Source organism: Protopterus annectens, chromosome 7.part1 (assembly GCF_019279795.1).
Source record: "Protopterus annectens isolate FY-2018-M chromosome 7.part1, PAN1.0, whole genome shotgun sequence".
NCBI lineage: Eukaryota > Metazoa > Chordata > Ceratodontiformes > Protopteridae > Protopterus > Protopterus annectens.
Window position 1 is genome coordinate 144,117,761 of NC_056740.1, and position 19,250 is coordinate 144,137,010.

At 37.7% G+C, this 19,250-nt stretch overlaps 1 protein-coding gene across 1 annotated transcript in view; it reads right to left on the bottom strand.

Annotated features, from left to right (window-relative positions):
• LOC122807660 (netrin-4-like) overlaps window positions 1–19,250 on the bottom strand; it is a 1,595,546-nt gene that overhangs the window by 339,727 nt on the left and 1,236,569 nt on the right. The window lies entirely within an intron of this gene.

A 19,250-nucleotide genomic window follows, 5' to 3' on the forward strand; every position in this document is an offset into this window, starting at 1 on the left:
CTATCAATAAATACAAAAATTGGACAGCACAAGGTGAGAGAGAATAGTTTATTACAAAAACATACCGGTTTCGGCTAAACGCCTTCTTCAGTGTTGTTACATTAGAAATTATTTTTGGATAAGTCTGATACATCGATATCTACCCATGATTCTATACCTAGTTTCAAGTTTCATAAGTCCACTTTTATGCCTCCTGTTAATAAAAACATGGACATTTTTCAAAAATGTATTCTAAAAGATTTACATTTTTCTCCGGATCGTGTTTCTTTAAAGAGCTGGTACAATCTTACACCAGCAGAAAAACATGCATTAATTAATCTTCATAACAATAAAAACATTGATATCATTCCAGCTTTCAAGGGGGGCTCTGTTGTTGGTCTTGGATCAGTCTATGTAGTTGACTGAAGCAGCCGATCAACTTTCTGATGGTCGATTTTATACCTATATTGCTATTGATCCTACTGGCAAGTTCAAACTAGATATAGACAAGTTTTTAAACATGGCGTTAAGTGAAGGTATTATCAATAAACAAACTGAAAGTCATCTAACTGTTTCAGATCCGCTACTACAACATTTATATTTACTCCCCAAAATACACAAGAACCCACAGGTACTGCCGGGCAGACATAGTATCTGGCCATGGATCCTTGACTGAACCATTATCGGCTTTTCTTACTATGTATTTGAAGCCCCTACTTCGGGGGGGGGGGGTTAGAGCTAGAGTTCAAGATACTACCCAATTTTTGAATATCATTTCTGACTCCCAACTAGAAACAGGTTGGTTAATGTGTATGCTTGATGTCAAATCATTATATACTAATATACCCCACTGGGCTGGTTTAACTGCTTTACAGTTTTGGTTGGCTAAAATTCCTTTGTATAGCCCTGGATTCAATACTTTTTTGATATGTTTAGCTGAAAAAAAAGTTATGTACTTACCATAACGTTCCATGTGAGTTGTTCATCTCGCCTTCATTCTTACTGATGGGTTCAGAGCCGATCCCTCAGCTCCGAGTCGGCCTACTACAAAGCTTGAGGATTTCAAGTAGCTCGAGGCCAAGTCCCTATCCCATGATGCACCTAGAGTTACCTCAGATCTTGTTTGCTGCGTATAATAATACCACATGTCATTCTATAACTCCATAAGAGAGAAAGTATAGAAAGGGTTGAGTGACCAGGAAGGATCTAGCATCTTGGTCTTCTGAAAGCCCAGGAGGGGGTAGGAGGGAGGGACATAAGAATGAAAGCGAGATGAACAACTCACATGGAACGTTATGGTAAGTACATAACTTCTTTATGTGAAGTTGTTTTATCTCGCTGTTCATTCTTACTGATGGGTAGCGTCCCAAGCACCATCTACCTCGGGTGGCTCACGGGAGTATATTTTTCAGGACCGTGGATCCAAAGGAGGTCCTGTTCCTAGAGGCCTTGTCAACTTTGTAATGAGTGATAAAGGTATGAGGTTTTGACCAAGTGGCTGCTGCACAAATGTTATCAATAGGAAGTCTGGCAGAAAAAGCAGAAGATGTAGAAACTGCTCTGGTTGAGTGAGTTTTACTTTTATGCTGTAAGGGCATATTGGCAGCTGAATAAGCAAAGGTGATACAATCTGATAACCATTTAGACAGAGTTGTTTTAGCCACTGGCATACCTTTCCTGGAGTCTGAAAAGGAAACAAAATGCTGATCTGATTTCCTGAAATCTTTTGTTCTATCCAAATAAAATCTGAGCTGTCTGTGAACATCAAGTTTGTGCAGCATGTACTCTAAATTATTTGAGTAATTGGGGAAGAAAACTGGCAAATCAATAATTTGGTTGAGATTAGTTTCAGTGCAAACTTTGGGCAAAAAAGAGATGTTTGTTCGAAGTGAGACTGTCAGCATGGAAAATCAAATAAGGAGGCTTAATGGACAAGGCTTGAAGCTCTGACACTCTGTGGGCAGAAGTAATAGCCACTAAAAAGATAGTTTTCCATGACAAAAATTTGAGGTCACAAGAGGAAGCTGGTTCAAATGGAGGAAGAATTATGCGGGAAAGCATAAAATTTAGATTCCATGGGGAATAAGGAGATTTCACAGGTGGTCTAATATGAAAGGTCCCTTTGAGAAAGGCTTTGGATAATTTGTGTGACATAATATTCAACCCTTCGAATCCAAGATGAAAGATAGAGATGACAGCAAGTTGAACATGGACTGTTGCTGCTGCAGCTCCTTTACTGAAGATCATGGTTAAGAATTCTAGTACAGAGGCCATAGGGGCTTGGTAAGGATCAATATTGTTTTTAGAGGCCCATATAGAAAATTCTTTCCATTTGCTCAGGTATAGCTTCCTCATACAGGAGTTATGAGAGGATAAGAGAATTTGCTTCGTCTCATTAGAAAGGTTATGGAGCCTGGCTATGATGGGAATTGGAGCAGCCAAGCTGTCAGCTTCAGTGACTGCAGAGAGGGATGAAGTTCCACCGATAAGTGAGTCAGAAGGTCTGGAACTGGATACAGAATCCAGGGGTCCTCCAAAAGATGAAGTCAAAGGAAAGGGAACCAAATTTGACTAGGCCAATGAGGAGCTATTAGAATGATGGTACTTCCCAGGGCTTTCACTTTCTGTAATACCTTGGGTATCAACAGGATTGGTGGGAATGCATAGAGGAGACCTGGAGGCCAATCATGAATGAGTATGTCCCTTGGGGCTTCTCCCAGAGAGGGAATCAGGGCAAAGTAGCTTCTGCATTTTGTGTTCATGTGACTGGCAAAAAGGTTGCAGCAAGGCTGGCCCCACCTGCGGAATATCCTGTCGGCTATTTCTGTCTTGAGGGACCACTCGTAGGGAAACAAAATTGCTCTGCTCAGCTTGTCTGCTATCACACTGGATTTCCCTGGGATGTGCGTTGCTAACAGAAAGCACTGGGTGGATATAGCCCACTGCCATACTCTTAGGGCCTCAAGACAAAGGGGGTATAACCTGGTTTCTCCTTGTTTGTTCAAGTACCAGACCACTGACATGTTGTCCGTCTGAATCGCAGTCGTACCCAGAGGAAGAGAGTCCTGGAAGTACTGCAAAGCCAAAAGTACCGCTCTCATCTCTAGGACATTGATATGCAGATATGTCTCTTGATCGGTCCACGTGCCTTGGGCTGTCCTTCCCTGAAAATGCCCCCCCCCACCCTATCAGGGAACCATCCATCACTGTGGCCACTGGTGGGGGTAAAACAAATGGTTGTCCTATCGTAACATGAAGTGAGGTCAACCACCACTGAAGATCCTTTTTGCAGGAGTTTGTGATCATTATCATGTGAGACATGGGGAGCTCTAAGTAAGACCATTGAGTGAACAACAGCCATTGCAATATCCGCATGTGCATATGACCCAGTGGTAAGGCCAGAATTGCTGCTGTCATCAGACCTAACAATTTTAGAACTTCTGATGCTGGAGCCTTGTTTTTGGATATTAGAATGTGGACCTGCTGATGGAGAAGTAAGACTCTTTCTACTTGAAGTCTTAGCGTGGTGGTGGTGGTGTCCAGTTCTACTCTAATAAAGATGATATGCTGTGATGGCGACAAGGCAGATTTTTCTGAGTTTATTGTAATGCCCAACTGGTTGCAGAGTGACAGATATGATTCCCTGGCCTGAACGAGTTGATGCCTGGTGGTGGCGGTGAGCCATTCGTCTAGGTACAGAAACACCTGGAATCCTAAACATCTCAGGTGAGCCGTGACCACTGCCATGCATTTGGTGAGCACTCTGGGGGCTGTAGTGAGACCAAAGGGCAGGGCTCAAAACCGGTAATGATTGGCTCCCAGCCAGAAACACATATGATCCCTGGATGTACTGGCCATTTTTATGTAGTAGTATACATCCTGGAGATTTATCGAGCACATCCAATAGTCTTTCCCTAAGAAGGGACGTATCGACTAAAGCATGACCATCCAAAACTTCTCTTTCTTTGCAGATTTGTTTAGTCTGCTGAGGTCCAATATAGGTCTCCAGTCCCCTGCCTTTTTTGGAACTAAAAATAATCTTCAGTAAGTTCCGGATCCTGTCTGGCCTGCTGGGACTGGCTGGATGACTCTTTTTCTTAGCAACATCTGGACCTCTACTGTTGTTTGTTCCCTGTAACTGGGTGGAACGTCCGGGATTTTTCTTGTCGGTGGAGGGGTTGTGGCGAATGGGATGAAGTATCCTCTGGAAATTATACTTTGTACCCAGTTGTCATTTGTTATTTTGAGCCAGGCGTCTAGGTACAAAGATAAGCGATCCCCAACTTCCTCCAGAGCAGGACAGTCGGGTATCCTTTCAGGAGCTCTGGTAGGGCTTCCCAAAGAAGTGACCTCTGTCACCCTGATTTTGCGGACCCCCTCTGCCGCGAGGGTGGTGCCTTCCATTATTGCCCCTCCTCTGCCCCTGAAGAGGGGTTCACCACGTGTGTCCTGAAAGGCTCCTTGGGCTTTTCGGAACCATATTTTTCTTCCCCTTTGACCCTTGGGATAGGGTCTGGTAGGGGTGGAAAAATGGACTCTGATGGTAGACAGAGTCTTTCCCTCCTGCTCACACCTGGTCAAAGTTTACTTAACTTTGGGCCTGAAAAGGGATGAGCCATCAAAAGGGGTATTCACAAAGGATGACTTGAAGGGCTCTGCGAAGGAACATAAGTGCATCTAGGAGTGTCTCCTAAGAGGAACTCCTGTACCCGCTGCTCTGCTCGTTCCATCAGCTGCAAATGAAATGAGGCCCATGGATGAGTTAACAATGGAGTTGAAGGTAGCAAGCTGGGAGGCAACTTTGTCTGTAGCTCCTGCAGCTACTGCACCCTGAAGAGTATCTCCCAGCTCTTTAAGGAGATCTCTTTGTAGTCTCGTAAAATGGGTTAAATAGTTAAGCGAATGAAATGCAAAAATCGCTGAACTAAACATGCGCTTCCTATAGCTATCCATGATCCTGGAGTCTCTGTTAGGAGGATGGATAGATGAGGAAGTTTCAGACATTTCCTTTTTGGGGGCTGCTGCCACCACCATGGCATCAACTGGCACACCTTTGGTCAAGAAGGATTTATCTTGGGGGGCAGAAATGAACTTATTAATCCTCCTAGGGACAAGCTCCATGGTGTCCAGAGACTCCCATACCCTTCATGAGACCAGCTGCATAAGCTCATCGAAGGGCGGAGACACCCAAGAGGTGGAGGGCTGAGACCCAAAAGCCTTCAGGAGAACCGACTCATCCTCAGTAGGGCTGGTGGACTGCCAGTCACCCCTCTGCCTAAGTATTTCAAATATCTCTGCAAATGAGATATCCTCAGAGGGGGACTGTGGGGACCCTTCTGATTCATCCAAGTCAGTATCAGATGTTAGGGACTCCTGAGGGGAGTCTAAATGTTTCCTCTTACATACTCTCTTCCTGGGAACCTCATCAGTGGGAGCTTCTGGTGAGGTCTCAGAAAAGCATAAGCCACCCAATGGGGCTTCCAGAGGATCTGGGTCTCTGCGCTTTGCTAGGATTTGTGAGGCAGAAGCAGACACAGGTGCTTAAGGGGATGAAGAAGCCGGACCTGAGGTTGAGGATGTCTTGGGAGACATAACTCTCCTCATGGCTTTGAAGGCACCCCTGCTCTGATGCAAAGGGACCAACAGATCTGCGGAAACCGTTGATACCCCAGGCACCGGGACAGTGGGCTCTGAGCCCGGGGTAGGAGCCAAGCTCATCCGAGCCAAAGCCCCGAGAAGCAGAGTCGGAACCGACAAGTCGGTTTGACTATCCTCCCTGGACCCGACCAGAGAGTGCCGGCTCCTAGAGTCATCGATCGGCACCGAGGACATGAGAGTGAACAGAACTGAAGACACTGGAGCAGGTGTTGGCTCCGAAGGCTCCACAATTAGCAAGTCTGACTCATCTAGCTCTGAAGGACTGGTATGGCTCGGAGGAGGAAGAGTTATAGCTGGCATAAGGGTCTTCGGCTCCGAAGCCACCTGGGTCAGAGCCGATAACTTTGCAAAGGCCGGTGCCTGTAAAAGCTTCTGCATCACCCAATCCACATCCAAATCTGAAAGGCTAACAGAAGACCGAGATGAATGGATCGATGGTACTGACTGAAGTAGTGGAGATTTTGGAGTTTCAGATACCTGTTCCAAAACTGGGGACCAGCTCCAAAAAGAAAAGACAGTCGGCTCTGAGACCTGTGGAGCCACTGTCACAGACTTTTTTGACTTTTTTGAATCCACAAAAATCTTGGAGGACTTTGAGGACTTACTAGATCCATCCTGGTCACTCAAAGCCTCCTGGAAAGAATGTTTCAACAACCCCCTGTCAATAAGTTTCCTCTTTCTCTCTTGGAGAACCCGAGAGGAAAAGGAATGGCATATGGAACATGTTTCTTGTAACTGCAAGGCACCTAAGCAGTAGACACACTTGACATGGTAGTCAGTAACAGACATCTTCTGCCCACATTTAAGGCATTGTTTAAACCCTGACATAGGGTGTTTGTCCTTGTCATCAGCCATGACATAAATGGACATACCCAACAACAACAAATATAAATTAGCCTTCTAATAAAAAAACAGGCTAACTATAAACACACACACACACACACACACACACACACACACACACACACACACACACACACACACACACACACACACACACACACAGACACACACACACACACACAAGTCCTTTAAACTAAGGCTAACTACAATGAATTATTAATAATCCTTCTAATAAACAACAGGCTAAATATAAGCACACAAGCCCTCAAACTAAGGCTAACAAGCACACACACACAAATTATCTAAGCAGATAATATTAATAAGTGAAAAATCACTAAACTACACACTAGCAAGTTAACTCTAACAGTTATAAATATTTTACAAAAGGTCACTAAATAATCACACAATACTATGACTAAGAAAAAGGGTGACAGAAAGGTCACTGAATAAACAACTTCTAGTCAGAAAATTTAAATAGGCCTATGAAAAAAATGAGGCCAAATATAGCTATGAAAAGGCACACAAGGGAAGGGAACACCGCTATAAGAGCTTATCTAACCTAAAAATCTAGCTATTTTAAGAATAAAATCTCAATCATTTTTTGAAATAGGCTAATAGTAAAGTTTTTACTGTCTCAAGCTAGCAAGAACCTCCGATCAGTTGCAGGAGCAAACTAGATCTGAGATAACTCTAGGTGCATCATGGGATAGGGACTTGGCCTCAAGCTACTTGAAATCCTCGAGCTTTGTAGTAGGTTGACTCGGCTTCAAACCCATCAGTAAGAATGAAGGCGAGATAGAACAACTTCATGTCATGTATTAACCAAGAATGTTTTCTGTTTTGATGATCGATGTTACGTACAGCTAAAGGGCACTGTGATGGGTGCATCTTTTGCACCCATCTATGCTAATTTATTCATGGGCTATTTTGAACAACAAATGATTTATGATCGTGATCACAATCTATTTTTGAATGAAACTGACATTTGGCGAAGATATCTTGATGATTGTTAGTTGATTTAGCATGCTGATTCTAGCTATCTCTTGGAATTCATTGAATATCTCAATGAAAATAAATGGGGTATTGAATTTACACTGTGACATCAAATCTATTTCTTTCTTGGATGTCCAAGTAACTTGTTTAGATGATGGTACACTGTCCAGTGATGTTCATAGAAAACAATTTAGTTCCAATAATCTGTTACTTGCTTCAAGTTGTCATCCTAAACATACTGTATGCAATATTCCGAAATCTCAATTTTTTAGGATACAATGTATTTGTTCTAGTATTCAGACCTTTGAAAGTCAAAGTCTTGACCGTGTTACTAGGTTTTGTAATAGAGGGTACAATCGACATCAAGTCATGCAGGCCAGTACATTAGCACAGATGCAGGATAGGAAAAATTTATTACAATATCAATAATGTAAAAGTAATGATAATGTTATTAGATTTGTTACGACATATGCATCTAACACCAACAGTTTTGTTATAAGCATTGGAACATCCTTATGGCTGATGGACATCTTTCACGTATATTGGGGGAAAGGTGTCATTTTTCCTCCAGGAGAGGAGTAACACTAGGGGGCATCTTGAATCATTATAAATATAGCTTTCGGTCAAATCACAACAAGGCACTCTTGAAGTTGGGGCTCTTTTGGGTTGTACTCCCTGTGGTCATTGCTCCTTTTGTAGATATGTTAATAAAACTAAGGAGTTTACTAGCAGAAATATGCCAAAAGTCTTTCATATTAATGTATTGGGTAATTGTAGTTTGGATTGGATAATATATCTTGCAACCTGCACTTGTTCAGCCTTTTATGTCAGCCAAACATCTCGTACACTCAAACTGCGGATTTCTGAACATTATGAGTGCTATGAGAAATAAAAATCTTGCAAATGCTTTATATAAACACTCCATTCAGCATCCAACAGCGTACTTCAAATTTACTATTATTGCTAGAATTATGGGGAGCAGAAATATGAAAGCTGGCTGGCATAGTATACTAAATACAAAGGAACGTACATGGATCATTAAACTTGGTGGTATTTTTCCCCCTGGTTTAAATGAACATCTCTAATAATATTTGGTAATTCTGTGTCTATCATTCATGCCCCTATAAACTTCATTTTAGTCTGTCAACATACAGATATATGTGTATTACTAGTTTTGGTTGCTTTAATTTCAACTAAACTTTTTGTTTCTTATGATATCTCTTTAAATGTAAATCGTATATCTAGAATGGTATACTACACTCAGGCAATTCAAACTGGCTGCTTTGTTTTTATCTGACTAGAATAAATATTCTAAATATAAATAGATTGCATTTACACTGAATTATAGTATGACATTCATATTTATTTGTTTATAGTTATATATGGTACTGAATCAGCATAGTTTTTTGTTGAAGTATTCATACATGGGAGTTATATGATGTATTTTTTATATCTGATGCATTATTCATGAGGTCAAGGTAGTGACTGGTGCAACCATTATTTAAAAAGTGGATCATTATTGTGAATGTAACAACACTGAAGATGGTGTTTAGCCGAAACTGGTATGTTTTGTAAAAAACTATTCTCTTTCACCTTGTGCTGGCCAATTTTTGTATTTATTTATACTTTTGTGGGGCTGTGCACTTGCCTACTTGCGAAATAAATGTGTTTTTTACTTTTTATCTATGAGACATAAATATAAAGACTGGCAATGTTTTCACTGACAAAAAATAAAACTAGCCACTACATGGCACACATATTTTTGTCCTGGGTACCAGCCAGCCAGACTCATCCACTGTGGAAAAGGGAGTTGACAGAATCCTGCCATGGGTGTACCATCTGGAGGACAGTTGGCTAATGCAGCTCCAGTCACTGGGACTTGGTGTTTCAGCATGAATAGGACTGCACAAGTGACCTAACTCAAAATTTTGGGTGAAATGAAGACTACTGTATTAGAGAAGCCACATATGGAAGTGTAATTTTCTAGGATCACCTGGAGACTGATTGGGTCATCTGGACCCACTGATACTTTGGTTTTAAAATTTCTTTCCTACTCCATTTATATGAGAGTAGATAGAAACCACCAGACTTTTTTTATTTCAAAAACATGTTTATTTTGTTTTCATTATAAACATACGCAAATGTACATATAACAAATACAATAAAACAATAACCAAACTATTTACAATATTTACATTCATCCATGATAATCATTTTATCCATGAGAAGTTATCAGTATTTGTTCAAAAGGTTTTCCAATTTTTGCCATGCTATTTTTTATGAGTAATGTTATGAGTTCTATAAAAAAATGGTTTGCAGTTCTTTTTTACAAACAACTTTTGCTAAATTAATAAAATCTTTTAACATCAAATCTTGTTTACTTTCCAGTTCAAAGTAATAACTCTTCTGGCAATTGCAAGAATTGATCAGAGTAACTGAATCTGAGATTTAGGTATTACAATAGGTATAGGAACAGGATTAGTGAGTTAAAAATATGACAGTTATCAGACCATGACGCATTTACAAAATATTTGAAGTCTTTCCAGTACTGAACAACATTTTTACATTCAATAAACATGTGAACCCAGTTGGCCTCTAGTAATTCATGGCATTTCCAACATTTACTTTCACTGTTTTTGAGTATAAGATTTATTTTATGTGGAGTATAGAAACTCCTAGTCATAAATTTCCATGCATACAATCTCCAATATAACGAAGAAGTGGTACCATACGTAGAATTCAATAACAATTTTTTGAATTCATCAGATATTTGTTCTCCATTAATCTTTACATAATAATTCCAAAAATCTTTGTCAAACTTTAGAGTGTCTTTTCTTAGTATCTTATAGATAGGTGAGATACTTAATTTTTGATTATCTGTCGTTTCAAGACACCTAATAAAAAGCTGAATCAAACTAGGTATAGATTCAGTCTCCAAGTTGATTGAAACTCTCATTTTGTTTTTGATAAACTGCCGTAATGAGTGTATAAACAACCAACTGTCTTGACTATTATCAAAACTACATAAAAGAGAGTTTATTGGTTTAATACTCTTATTTTCAATAAACTGATGCCAGAATATCAAGTTATTTTCCTTTAATTTTTGCATCGCAATGATGTTGAAAGATTCTAGGCAATCAGGGGAGTATGCTATAGGGAATATAAGAAATATAAATTGTTTAATGCTGTAATTACAATCAATTACATTTTTAAAGTTATTAAATATTTGATTATGCCATAAGAAAAATGATCAAACTACTTATTAAATAAACAAAATTCACATAAAAGCCAATGAACTCTACTTATTCCATATTGTTCCTTAAACTGATTTTCTATAGTTCTGACATCAGTTATATGAATCTCATGTATTGTTTTCCAGCCTGATATATAGGTAGGTGTGATCCAATGTAATATTACATTAATTATAACTGATTTGGAATAAAGATCTAAGCTAGGGAATGTTATCCCATTACTGTTCCAAGCTCTAATGTGGCATTTATATGCAATCCTAGGTTTTAAGGGGAACCATAAAAATGTTAAGTAGCATGGAATCTAATTTTTTAAATAAAGTTTTGGGAGGGGGGTAGTATCAATGACTGTATACAAAACTAAATTTTGGGTAAAATTATAATTTTAATTAAAGAGAGCCTTTCCTCCATTGTGAAGAACATTTTATTCCATCTTTTGATTAGCTCACTAATGGTGGTTATTAAATTATTGTAGTTTAGTTTAACAGACTCTTTCCATGTACTCTTTATACTGAAACCCAAATATTCTAATACATCATTCTCCCAATTAAACAGTCTCTCTTAAGTTTTTGTTGATCTTTTTGTTAATTAGTAATGTTTTGGATTTATGATTAAATTTAAGCCCTGAAATTCTTTCAAACTTGCTTAAGGTATTTATAACATCATACAAAGAAACAATATCACCCAACGTTAACAACATATCATCAGCAAATAATTGTATCTTAGGACAATAGTCCTTATTAATTTGAAAGCCTTTTATATTTCGCTTGTTTCTGATATATGTAGCAATAGGTTCCATAGAAAGAGCAAACAATAATGGTGACAAAGGACAACCTTGTTTAGTTCCCTTGAGGATTTCTAGTAGTGAGAAAAGATATGATCCGATTTTCACATAAGCTTGTGCCCCACTATAGATTTTCATTAATAAGTTGACAAAATCTGAGGAGAATTCAAAACCAATCGGAATTCTTTGTAGATAAGACCAACTAATAGAATCAAAAGCCTTTTCTATGTCTAGGCTGATAATAATTGTTTTCTGTATTTGCATGCTATGTCTATTAATGATAGCAATTTAATAATGTTATCTTGCACTTTTCTATGAAGAGCGAACCCTGTCTGATCATTATGTATTAGATTAGGCAATATTTTCTTTATCCTATTAGCTAATATTGTCATGAAAATTTTATAATCAGTGTTTAGTATTGAAATTGGCCTATATGAATCACAAGATTTGGAGTCCTTACCTTGATTTAACATGGGGGAGATAATTGAGTATTTCCACGATTATACATTATACATATATACGGTTATACATTTTTGCTTAAATTGTAAAGGCACTCATCATTTTCTTTATTATATGTTCAGGAAAAATCTTATATAGTTCAGGAATTATTCCATCCAGTCCTGCAGCTTTATTATCTTTTAATTTTTTTATTTGCTCTTTCACTTCTGTTAGTGTTATTTGTTTATTTAATGTTATTTTGTTGCATTGACATCCAAGAAGTTATATTTTCTTGAATAAAAGTATTTATTACATTATCTGTCTCCAAAAGTGGTGTGCTATTATTTATATCTTTATAGTAGTTTTTGAACACTTCTAATATGCCCATTAACTTAGATGTACTCTTAACTGAACCATCATTTTATATTTAATCTAATTAATACGATTTTGACTGTTTATTTTTTTGGATCTTACCACTATTTTATGTAGACATTTGGGATTTACAGCATAAGACTGTAATTTCAAATTTTCCATGTTTATGGCTACCTTATGATTTAGAACATCTAATTATTTTGATTTAACTTAGTAATTTCATTATGTGCTACTTTGTTATTTGGTTTGGCGTCCATTTTTATCTTGTCTATGTTTTTTGTAAGTCTAAAAGTTCTTTGTCTCACTCTCTCTTTTTTAAGGTACCAAGATTTTATTCTACAATATATATAAACTTTAAAGCTGTCCCATAGTATAGTATCAGTCACTTCACCATTATCATTTGTTTCCATAAACATGTCTATTTCTTTCATTATCCATTCCCTAAAGTCATTTAACTTAGTTATGTAAGCAGGAATTCTCTGTAGAAATCTTAAATCAACTGTATGTGTAGTTAATGTAATGTTTAGAGCATCATGGTCCAAAAGTGGACAAGTCATTACAGATACGTCACTTATTTTAGAGTATATATTATTTGATACAAAGACCTTATCAGTGTTTGTTTGTGTACCAAATCAATATAAATACTGAGTACAGAATAAGGAATAATGTTCTCTTAGAGCATGTATATCTTTAAGATTCATTTTGTTTGTAAAGTCATTAACTTCTTGGCTTGAGATGTTAGTTTTATTTTATCCTTTTTAGAAGTATCATGGCCTGATAATAGGCAGTTAAAATCACCTGTTGCTATAATTTACCCTTTGCATTTAAAGTAATCAGGTTCAGATATTTGTCAACATATTTTGTACTCAGTCCCGGTATCCAGTATGTATTAATCAAAGTATAATACTTCCTATTGATTTCCAAAATAACCATGCTTAGCATCCCATCTTTATCTGAAATTGTATCTATAATTCTTGGTATAGTATAAGTATTTTTCCATAGAATATAATTACCCCTTCTCTTAGTCTTAAAACATGAATCAGCCAGAATGGTACAGCCATTGAATGAGTATTTTTGTAGATCCTTTTTTAATAGATGGGTTTCCTGTAAAAAGATGATCTGGGCTTTATGCATTTTGATATATTTACACAAACCAGCTCTTTTGACATTATTGTTCAAACCATTAATATTTAATGATAAACATTTATAAGCTATTGAGTATAATGTGCATGTTATTACTAACTGAAAGACGTTTCTTCCGTGTTGACTTGAAATCTACTGAAAACTTACTTATCATGGATGCATAACATGTATTAAGCATTACTTTCAAAAACCCAAAACTATTTACAAACACATACATGAAACATAAAGTTTCTGGTTTAGTTAAACACTTAACTAAACCATCCATCCACCACCTCTTCTATGCCAAATGGCACAAATTATCCATTTCTGCTTAGAATATAGTATAAAAACAAAAAAGAAAAGCATTATGAAAGCAAGTAAAGAAATCTGAATCCATAAAATATGAATTAGCATGAGAGTGTCCAATATATCTGACGCTATATGAATATGTCACATATGATAATAGCACCTCTAATACGTAGATATGTCAGAAATACACATCAGATCAAAGTATGTATAGACATTAGAATCTGAATGTTAAGAAGATTGTCATTATTTCCAAGACTTTTCAAGAAACATCAGATAATTTAACCATTTTGTCAGTCATCTCTCTAACATTTTTCATGTAAGGATCTGCTGAATATATATATAATACTTATTACAACATAACTATTATATTTTGCAATTATACACATATTACTCATATACAGGACCCGCGGTGGTGGTGCTGCGGTAGCGTTGTCGCCTCACAGTAAGACGCTGTCCGGTTCGATTCTCAGCTAGAGCGTCTTCTACGTGGAGACATGTGTGAATGGGCATACCTTCGTTGAAGGTTGTGCGTCAGGCCTGGCAAGCCGGTATGTAAAAATCAACTGCCAATCATTAGCGGATCGGAGTTCCGCTGTGGCGACCCCTAACCGGGAAAAGCCGAAAGACACAAACAAACACATATTACTCACATGTATTAACAATATATATTGACATCTTTCATCAGGAAGGGGGGAGAGAGAGACAGAGAAAAAAAAGGGACCTCACAACCCTCTGTTTAGTTACTAAAGGCTTAGTTACATAACATAAGTCTGATGTTAATATGCATAATGAGTTTTCTAATGCAAGCTCCTAGTTCACTTGATGTTATTTAGTTACTAATAGTGTCACTGAATCTGCAGAATGTATACATCTATAAGAGAACATAGGCATTTTCAAAGGAGTTAAACACTTTTATCAGAACTAATTTACTATTTAAAGTATCTAGTGAAAGATAACAGAATTTCAAGAGAAAAGTATTTTAAGTACAACCATTTAACAAGTTCAAAAGGTCAAATTATGCCATCACTGCTGTTTCCTCAAGCTGCAGCTTTGTAAACTTGTTAAAAGTATCTAAATAGGCTCATGCACAGCAGAAGTTGTCTCTAGTGAAGAAAAAAACATTTTTGGCAGGAAATTCAGATCTGGAAGCTTTTAGAGTTTACAGAACGCAAAAAAAAAAAAACAAAAAAAACAAAACAAAAACAAAAAACACTCAAGCTGCCTTGTCAGTGCATGTCATGAATCTCCACAATGAGAACAGTCAAACAGACCACCAGTTTCCTCACAAAGCATCAACATAATGAAAAAATTAACCCTTTCATATAAAAATAGCTGTTTAGAAGTAACAACAGCTGCCTCAATCCTTAAGATTTCAATCATTTACCCACTTGGTTAACCAGGCCAGAGAGAGAGAAAAAAAGTGAACCTAGTATATATATATATATATATATATATATATATATATATATATATATACATACATATATATATATATATATATATATATATATATATATATATATATATATTAAACTTATATTTAGCTATCTATAAAACACCATTAATGTACTGTATCAATATTTAAATGTATCTAAACAAAGAGTCTAAAACATCTAGTTAGAAACACTAATCAGAAACACCTTGTTACCCTACCACTGACACACTAGAAAAAATACACTTTGGTATTAAGTCAAATTATACAATTACTGAAGAATTAGAAGACATACATCATTTGTAGTTATTTAAAAGGGAAAAATATGTAAAGTACTTATAATGGGGAAAAGGCAGAAAAGGAACATTGGAAACAAAAAAGAATAGAAAGAAGAGAGAGAGAGAGAGAGAATGTTATTTAAATACTTAATACTATATATAATTAGAAGAAGTAGACATAGAAAGGAAAAGAGAAAGTTAATAATAACAATGATTCACATTATCTTACAGCATAGAGACTTTCCAGAATCAAATGTATTATCTTTTACAAAACAAAGCATTTAAAATTTATTAATTTGTCCTTTAGTTTCTTAGTTTTATTTGCTCCTTCCATCCATTTTTTTGTTGACTGTCTCTTCCAACTCTGGGATGACCATTCCATTTCTTCTAAGCCCGACAGTATTTTCTTCTTTTGGATAAATTCTACTGCTGCTTGTAGGGAATCAAAGATCTTCACTCCTTCTAGCAAGGTAATTTTTATTCTTGCAGTTAAAAGAATTTGAGCTTTAATATTGGCTTTTTTTCAAGAACACACTCCTTTCTTCTGGATATAACTGTAGAGATGTAGCCATTGTCAAAATGAGTAACTTTTCACCGTTCTTGATATGGGAATTAGTCCAAGCACATTTCAGCACTAAGTCCTTGTCTTGCGAGGAAAGAAATCTATTACTGATCCGGGGTTAGATGAACTCAGAGATGAAGCTAGATTTGCCAGGGACCGATGAGCAGATATTAACAGAGTGAAACAAGGATTCTGTTAAGTCAGCAGCCATACCACGTAATCTGAATATGTGATGTGGCTTCTGATTAGTCCTGTTGCTCTCGCATTCTCTTCCCGTGCTTTAAGTTACAGTAGAAGACTACAGAAGGGGGAGAAAATTAAAAAAGGTGATCATTTCATAATAGGTAGCCTGCCTTGCTAAGAAAACCAGCCTGGTCTGCAAGGCTATGGAAAGAATCATCATGGAACTCATAAATGGCGACATTGGGGATCTGCAGACCCTTGATCCCACCCAGTTCGGTTTTGTAAAAGGCAGATCCTGCCTCTTAAACCTGGTTGACTTCTTCGAGACAGTCACTAGTGCCATCGACGAGGGCAAGGCTGTCCACACTGCCTACTTGGACTTGGCTAAAGCCTTTGACACGATACCACACTCTGGCATCATAGACAAGCTCAGCAGCCTAAATGTAAATCCATATGTCACAAGATGGGTAGCAAACTGGCTAAAAAACAGAACCCATAAGGTCAAAATTGCTGGAGCCATGTCAGACTCAAAATCAGTCACAGTGGTGTCCCACAGGGCTCAGTCTTGGGACCACTCTTATTCGGCATTTACTTCTCAGATGTGAAAGCAAATATGGGAGGATTATGGCTGACAAAGTTTGCAGATGACTGCAAACTGGGTGCCATAGTTGATTCACCTGCTGACACACATCCTACAGAAAGGTCTCACTGAAACAGACAACTGGTGCGGAATCATGGCCTCAAACTTAGCCAAAAATGTATAGTCATCCCTTTGGGAAAAACAAAGTACCCACAAATTATCACGTAGACAATAACCCACTGAATACGGAAGAAGTAATCAGAGACCTGGGGACTCAAGTCGATAGTGACCTCTCCTTTGACAACCATGTTGCCAAAGTGGTCAGAAAGACATTCTACCTTGCCCATCTCATCATGAAGGGATTCTCATCCAGATCAAAGGAGGTCATTGTACCTCTATATTCCTCCCTTGTCAGGCCCATGATTGAATATAATGCTCCATTTGGGATGTATCTCACCCGGCACATGCAACAACTGGAAAGACCCCAGAAGTACCTCACCAAGAGGATCATAGGTCTCAAACATGTGCATTATCCAGCTGGATTAAAAAAACTCCAGCTCTATTCAGTAGCATACCGCCTGCTCAGAGGTGATTTGTGCCTAACATATAGGGCCATGTCCAACCAAGAACTGATGGACATGCTCAATCTCAAAAAATCCAAATTCACCAGAACCACGCGAGCTAAAGATTTCAACCTCTGCACAAATATGAATAGGACATGCTGGAGGGATAGATTCATAACACAGAGGTTACCCATACTCTGGAACAAAATCCCAGTTCATGTGAGACAGAGCCCTTCATTGGCACTGTTCAAGAAAAATCTCGATGCATGGATGGGAGATCAAGTTTACCCGAGTCACCTCAGTGTCACTACTAGACAGAGGTATAGTTTACTAAATAATGGGGTCCCATGTGTCACTACTTGAGAGGCAACTATATAATACGGGTGGAAGCCACATCACTGTTGGCTAGGCTTATAAATGCCCCCGGGCAGATAGCCTAGTACACTACTATGAAACTATGAAACTACTGCATTTTCATCAGCACACCAAATGTGGTACTCTCTTTGGTGCCTTCAAACCAGTACTTCATAAAAAATAAATAAATAAATAAATAAAATAATAATATCTTAGGCCGAATCCCTAGCTCACATGCGAATGAATAGCAGTTCTTCATTGCTGTGTTGCAACTCTGCAAAGTCATTTGTCTGACAAATAGAGTTTTTCAGTTTACTTTTTCACACAACGTATCCCAGATTGAAGCTCTCACCAATCACGACTAACCCAACTACAATGGGGATGCAGTTGGAAGAGCAATTGAGGATCATTATAAAAAAATCACCTGACTGCAACCTCCAATAGCATCTCTGATGTATTTGAGTTAGGCGGATTTGGTGAAAATATAGGATTCATTGTGAGAAAAAGAAAATCCACCTTACACTGAAGTTGAAACCGAAAAATGTACCATTTGGAGGTACGTTTTTCCATTTTCAACAGAACAGAGTGCATTTTCACTGAAACAGTAAAAAAAATGTAAGTTGAAACCGGAAAATGTACCATTTTGGTGGTACATTTTTCTGATTTCAAAAGAACTAAAGAACAAGGGTCAGAGGTGGCTCATGGTATTGGACTGCTGGGCTGCACCCCCCCCAAATTTTGTCAAAAGAAAAAAAAAGTTTAAATAGTTATTTTTACACACTAGTAGTAGTGTGAACTGCAAGCTAGTGTGCAATGTTAAAGATGGGATGATTTGAGGAACTGGGAGCAGCACACATACATGCTCGAGTTCTGCTTTAAAAATAAAAGAAAAAAATATTTTTCTTGCCAACGGACTGGTTTAAAAAGAATCTGGATTAGGAAGACTGCAGGCATCAATGAAGATGTCCAAACGTCATTGCTGTTTTAAGCACAGTAATTCAGAATCCTACTGCACTGTTAAGTCAGCAGTCACATCACATAATCTGAGTACGTGACGTGGTTGCCGATTAGTCCTGTTGCTCTCGCATTCTCTTCCCACACTTTAAGTCACAGTTCATTTGTGTGGGAATGGGAAACAGTGAGAGAGACAGGTGATAGAGAAACCAGAAAAAAAAAAGCTGAGTGGATCATTTAAATTTGTTCATTGTGACATTGTCGGATAACTTGTTAAGTAAGTAAAGGATTCCTTAACAAGGTAGATTTTTTATTTTACTCAACTGTCTTAAAAAAAAAAAATTATGAATTAAGTTCTGAATTTTTTTTTTTTTTGGCAGGGCCAACCAAATACTTTCTGCATTTTTTCTTGGCAGCGTCAACCATATACTTTCTGTATTATTTTTTTTCCTGGCAGGGTTGACCAGATAAGTTCTGCATTTAATTATTATTTCCTGATACTTTTAAAATGGTGCAGGAGTTGTATAAATTGTTTCTGACATCCTAGCCTGGAGTCTGGCAGGGTCAACCTGATAGTAGCAGAAGGCAGAATCTGCAC